This window comes from Polistes fuscatus, unplaced genomic scaffold (assembly GCF_010416935.1).
Source record: "Polistes fuscatus isolate 324 unplaced genomic scaffold, CU_Pfus_HIC Scaffold9, whole genome shotgun sequence".
In the NCBI taxonomy this organism is placed as follows: Eukaryota; Metazoa; Arthropoda; class Insecta; order Hymenoptera; family Vespidae; genus Polistes; species Polistes fuscatus.
The window spans coordinates 1,154,028-1,160,745 of NW_025113173.1; positions in this window are offsets into that span (position 1 = coordinate 1,154,028).

The following is a 6,718-nucleotide window of genomic DNA, read 5'->3' on the forward strand; positions in this document are numbered from 1 at the left end:
ATACGAAATTCGATTAATATCGTTTCCCCTCAGCGATATATGGAAATGAATGGAAAATCGTGAAAGCTCGATCTCTCGTAATTTCAATTTCTTTCTTTTTTTTCCTTCCTCTTCTTTCTCCTCTTCCTCTTCCTCCTATTCCTCCCTCTTCTCTTCTCTTCCTCACCCTCGGCTCACCACTCATTGGGGAGGGGTTAAAAACGTGTTCGACTAGGAAGAAATAAATTTCCAAATGGTGTTCGGTTCTGACTAGCGTTCGGTAACCAGGAGTTGAAAACTTTTACCTCTCTACGGGAGTGGAAAACACTCGATTTTCTGTGTACCAACGAACCATTCGATATATGCATAATATATATATGTATATGTGTATTTGTATGAGAAAGAGAGAGAAAGAAAATCAATTGGCATTTATCGAAGAACTATAAAACTCGTCAGTGAATTTTCGGAACCATACGAAACGTATATTGAATTAAACAAGACAATTAATAACAATATTTGAGCCGTTTATTTTGAAAGTGGCCTAACTCCATATAACCTTAAATTGAGATATTTAAAGGTTTGCGTTTCAATGCAATTAAAAATATACGTTAAGAATAACAATGAATTATGTTGCTTAAGTGTATCTAAAGGTGTTCAATTTACAGTTCCTATTAAAATAATGGCAATTATTAAGTGAATATATGCGTTTTCTTACCAAGAATGGAGTTAGGCCACTTTCAAAATTAACAACCAGATTCGTTATAAAATTTGAAGGAACCGAAGTCCATTCAACATAATTTAAGATTCTTCAAATTGCGAAAAAACAATACTTATTTTATTTTACATATCTTTATAACACTTTAAAAACATAAATTATGCGATTCAAAATATTTTTTACAAACATAAATTACAAAACAATTTTCTACTCATCTACATTTTGCGTATGTGAAAGGGATTTAAAGAAATCATGATGTTCCGGTGGTATATATCGTATAAGTCAATTATGTCGTTGAATTTTGCGGTTGTAATTTGTCTTATATTTTTATACAGTGGTGTCAATACAAGTTTCGTAATAAGAATGTTCAAAGAATAATCATCGCATTTCTTTAAAAAAAAAATGAGAAGAAAAAATAGGAAAAAAAGAAAGAAAGAAAGAAAGAAAGAATGGGAGGAAGAGTATCAATTAAAATACAACCAAAAAGATACATCAAAGCTTTCACGACACGCTGTTACAAAGCAACTTCCGCGTTTACTTTCTCTCTCTCTCTCTCTCTCTCTCTCTCACTCTCATTCTGACAATGAAGAGTATTTGTTTGTTTGTTCGGTGGAATTCAATATTAGAGAATCCTCTGTTTAATTTCAACCCCCTCCGACCCCTCACCCCCGTCCATAATATCTTCGTAACATTCTCTGCAACTATTTAGAAGAAAGTACGTTTTTTAACGTTACCGTATGAAACGTAAGATGTAAAAGAAAAAACAATTATTTACACACGTTGATCATACAATCTCTAATTTTCTATTTTTACACGAATCTTTTTCTTTACTTTAAACGAAACAAAATTTGTCTTTAATCAGCCACTTCATTTGACAACCAGTTAAAAATGTATTATACTTGTTCCGATAGATGTAATATTTTTCTTTTTTTAACGCGTATTCTTCAGGAACTTACCTATAATATTAATTAATTAATATTTATTAATTATTAATAGGTTAATAATTGCTTCAAAATAACAGAACTGGGTATATATCAGAAAAAAATAAAAATGAATTTAAAATACTTCAAGTAAGGTTCGCGATGCAATTTAAAATTAACAAAAAAAATAAAGAAAAAGGAAAAAAAGCGAAATTAAAATAAATGTTTTTCCATCACAGAGAAGAAAACAAAAAATGAATTAGAAAATCTTTCAAATATATTACACGATGTAATATAAATAACAAAAAAAAGAAAGAAAAAAATCGAAATTGAAACGAACGTTTTCTTCATCACATAGAAGATACCCCTAAGAACAAAAATTATTACTTTACTTCATTTACGTATTTTTCGAGAACGTATAATATCTATATGGTGTAAAAGAAAAAAAGAAACAACAGTTTATATCCGAAAAAAAAAACAAAAAATGAATTAGAAAATCTTTCAAATATATTACACGATTAAATATAAAATAACAAAAAATAAAAAAAAACTGGTGTGTGTACTTATGTACGCACGTAAGAAGTTATACTTCTTTGCCGTACCAAAACGAACATAACCTCAATAACCTCAAAAATAACTTCAAAAAAAAAACTTCAAAGAAAAAAAATAACTTAAAAAAAAATAATTATTATATATATATATAAGAAAGAATAAAAGAATAAAAAGAAAATATCAAAATATAGATATCAGTCCACACTAAATATAAGAGAGATATATCGAATTACTTCACGCGTCAACAATCATGGCGCGGTTACAGCATTAGTTCTCGCTTCGATCATTTAAGTAAAGCGGCGCTGAGTACGATTAGTATTTGGATGGGTGACCCGCTTGAGAAAAAAAGGGGGAAGAAGAAAAGAAGACAACTTCATGCCGTATACTTGAAATCGCTTTGCCGCGCGTCGTAAATACCGACAAACTTCATGGTGTCGATTTTTCGTGTCGCTCGGAACAAAATCACTCCCCATTACATTTTCCCCAACTCGCCAAAAGAAGTATAACTTTAAAAATAAAGAGAAAAAAGAAATTAAAACGAACGTTTTCTTATCACACATATAATAACCCTAACTTAAGTATCATAGAATCATATTACTTGGAAATAATCTAAACGTGCGACAAAGGACGATTTAACCGGTATCATTCTTATTCCCGTTGAAATCTAGGCAAGTTAAGAGAAATGAGAGTGAGAGAGAGAGAGAGAGAGAGAGAGAGAGTAGTAGCAGCTATCAAGGTACTTCTCTCAACGGGATCCCTTTCCCGTTTTCAACATCACCCTTGGCTTCCGACGAAATTATTACACGCTGAAGTGGAGTTTCGGCGAGTGCCCGCCCGGAGTAATTAAATTTCAGTCTATGCGAAAGCGCCAACTAGACGGGGATAGAAAGGGGGGTCGGGGAAGGCGGGGAGGTTCAGGAGGGTTGGGGGTGGCAAGGGTTGGGAAGGATAGGAATGGGGTTTGAGATTGAAGAGGATAGGAAAGAGATAGAATGCTAAGTATAAACTTTATCTATCTATCTATCCATCTATCTATCTATTTATCTATTTATAAATTTATCTATCTCATTCTTACTCGTATGAAATATAATAAAAAGTTGCCCTCCAAACCCGAAAGGGGTGAAGTAAGAAATAAAATAATAATAAAAATATAATAATAATAAATAATATATAAAAAATAATATAATACAAATATAATATAAATAATAATAATAAATAAAAATATATAAAAATATATATTATGAATAAAATAAAAATATAAAAAAATAATAAAAAGTTAAAAAATGAGAAATAAAGAAGGAACGATGACAATGACACTATGAATAGTTGAAACTACACACTACTTTAGTTTGTTATTACTTATTGAAAATAATCCAAAATTGCAGCAAAGGTTTGATAATTATGGGATACGGTGTTAGTTAAATTCGCTTGGGACTAGACGAAACATTCTTGAACTAATGCTTCCTACTCTTCCAACGGGATATGACACCGAATAAATATGTGTATGTATATGTGTTCTAGTAAATATGTGTATGTTACTAGAAATATTTCTAGGTATTCTCGACTATCTCGGAATATGTATGTACAGTCGGTTGAAATTTATTCAAATGTGTATCATACGAAAGATGTGCACGTGTATATGATTTTTTTTCAAACAAATATTTCGAGTAGTTTATTATTGAAAGTTGTTTTTAAAAAAAGGTTCCTACATTTATTTTTGATAGGAATAAGGAAACGTATTATTCATTTGATTATTGTCATAGAAATTATTAATTTCATTATTTTTTAAATGAATTTAAAAGTAGTGCGATGATCATTGGTATAATATGTGTATATATTTTTGAATTACATTGAAACATATTCTACAACAATTAAATTTATTAAAAAATTATTAAAAAATTATTAAAAAATTATAAACGATTACTGTGATATCAAATTTGATTGAAAATAAACGACACGTTTGTTCCCAATATCTCTCTCTCTCTTTCTTTTTTATTTTATTTATTATTCATAAATATCCCCCTTTTTTTAAATTACGTTATTAAAATATCTGTCAATAGAAACATTGATTACAATTATCGAATGAGAAATAGACGATTATCTTATTCCTAATTATTTTCTTTATTCGTATGATCATCCAAACGATAGATTAAAACACGAAATTAATAAAATACTCGATAATTATGATAGTAATATATTTATACGAATAATATCTTGAAAACTTAAACGTTAACAGACGTATATTCTCGTAATTTTATTTAATACTTTAACAGAGTAAATTATTACGTGTATTCTATTTTTAACGGAAGAATATTGCAAAAATTTAATAACCGAACGTGTTTCAATCATAAAACGATCATTTTTAGGTAGACTTTTAAAGAAGATGGTTACCAAGAGAATTCATAAAGACACGAAGAAAACGTATACTTCGCCAAATATATATATTTACACATACATACATACATACACACATACATATATATAGTACATATCATAGATTTTCTTCGAGTTAAAAGAAATAAAGCTTTACCACGAAGAAAAGTAAAGATATCTACACGTACACACACATATATTTATAGTTCGTCGACTGAAGTGATATTTCGTTGAAAGCATTAAATTATGAGAAATCGTTCTGTTAAATATAGCAAAAGAAAAAAGAAAAAAAAAAGAAAGGGGGGATGAAAAACGATAAAAGAAAGAAAAAGAAAAAAGAAAAAGAGAGAGAGAGAGAGAGATACGAGACTAGTATTAAATTGATTGCATGTGGCATTGCTCAGAGAACAGAACAGAATAGAAAAGAACAGAAAAGAACAGAATCAAGAGAGAGAAAGAAAGAAAGAAAGAAAGAAATAAATAAATAAATAAAGAAAGAAATAAAACGAAACGCAAAAAAGTCAGGGAAGAAACGTCACTTTGATTTTACAATTCTGACTAGTGGTTTATTGTATAGTGAGGTGAGTTTCTAGAAGGGGGTGAAAGGGGGTGGATAGATGGGGACAAGGGAAGGGAAGGGAAAGGGAGGAAGAAGAGTTTTCTCGTTGATGTAGGTCAGTACGATCGAGGAGACATCGGCTGTTGGATTATCCCCACAGTGACGAAAGAAGAACCGAGGCCATACAGGGAAACAAGAGAGAAAGAGAGAGAGAGAGAGAGAGAGAGAGAAACCGGGCGTGGTGGCAAAAGGGTGGGAGTATTCGCGCAGCCCAAAAGGATCGCTAATCCTGCGCGTTCAAGTTTATATTACTCGGAATCGGTGTTTCTACTAGTTCTTATACTGGTTTTACTATTACTATTACTAGTGTTCAGATACAATAGTATTTCATAGTATTATAGATATAATAATACTATATAAATACTATAATAAATATATTATATTAATATAATACTATATAATACTATATAATACTATATAATACTATATAATACTATATAATACTATAATAAATATATTATATTAATATAATACTATATAATACTATATAATACTATAATAAATATATTACATTATATTATATATATAGTATCTAATAGTATTATCAAGTAATAAGTAAATAGTAAAAGTAAAGTAACTATCAAATACAAAAATATAGTAAAAAAAAATAAGTAATATAGTATAAAAAATAATAGTACAAAAAATAAGTAAATAGTGTTACTGTTATTGTTGTTATTGTTGTTGTTTTTGTTGTTGTTTTTATTATTATTAAAGAGAAATATTCAAACACTAGCTTCGTGTTTATTTCCAGGCGCATAACTTTTATGACACAGGTCGGAAACAAACCACCACCATCATCACTACCACCATCAACAATTTCGTAATCCTTCGTCCTGTCGGCAGGATGACGAATTTTTCCGACCTGGATTCTTCCCCGTTTATTTCTTTGTCTTGTTTATTTTTTATTTTTTATATTTTTGTTATATTTTTCGCAAGGATACTACTACTACTACTCACTTTTGAGTTGTTTTCTTCCCTTCTTTCTCCCTTTTACTTTTAGTTGGCTGCGGGGCTTACTTTAAACTCACCCCGTTCGCGTACAGTCGTCTACCAAAAGACTACCTTTCTTTCCCTTTTTCTTTTTTTTTTTCTTTTTCTTTCTTTTTTTTTTTCTTGGAAGAAAAGAATGAAGGATACGCTAGTGCTATTATTTTAAAATGTCACTAAATCTTGTTTCATTTGTCATAGTCTCCCCAAAACTTTATACACTTCTTCTTCTTCTTTTTCTTTTTCTTCTTCTTCTTCTTCTAAATATCTTTTTGTTTTCTCCTAAGCTTCCCCCGTATATTAAAAATGATATATGCGATTCAAACGTTCAAAAATCATGAAAATTCTCTACACACGAGTTATTTCATTTACCATAAAATTAACAAAAAAAAAAAAAATCGACCAACAACGACAACAACAACTACGACCAAAATTTATTCGACTTGATTCATAGTTTTGGAGTACTACGGCGATACGAATGCAACGTAAAACCGAGAAACGCTTGGTATTTTATTTAACGCACGTACACACATATACATACAAATATATATACGTTATACAGAGACGAAATTC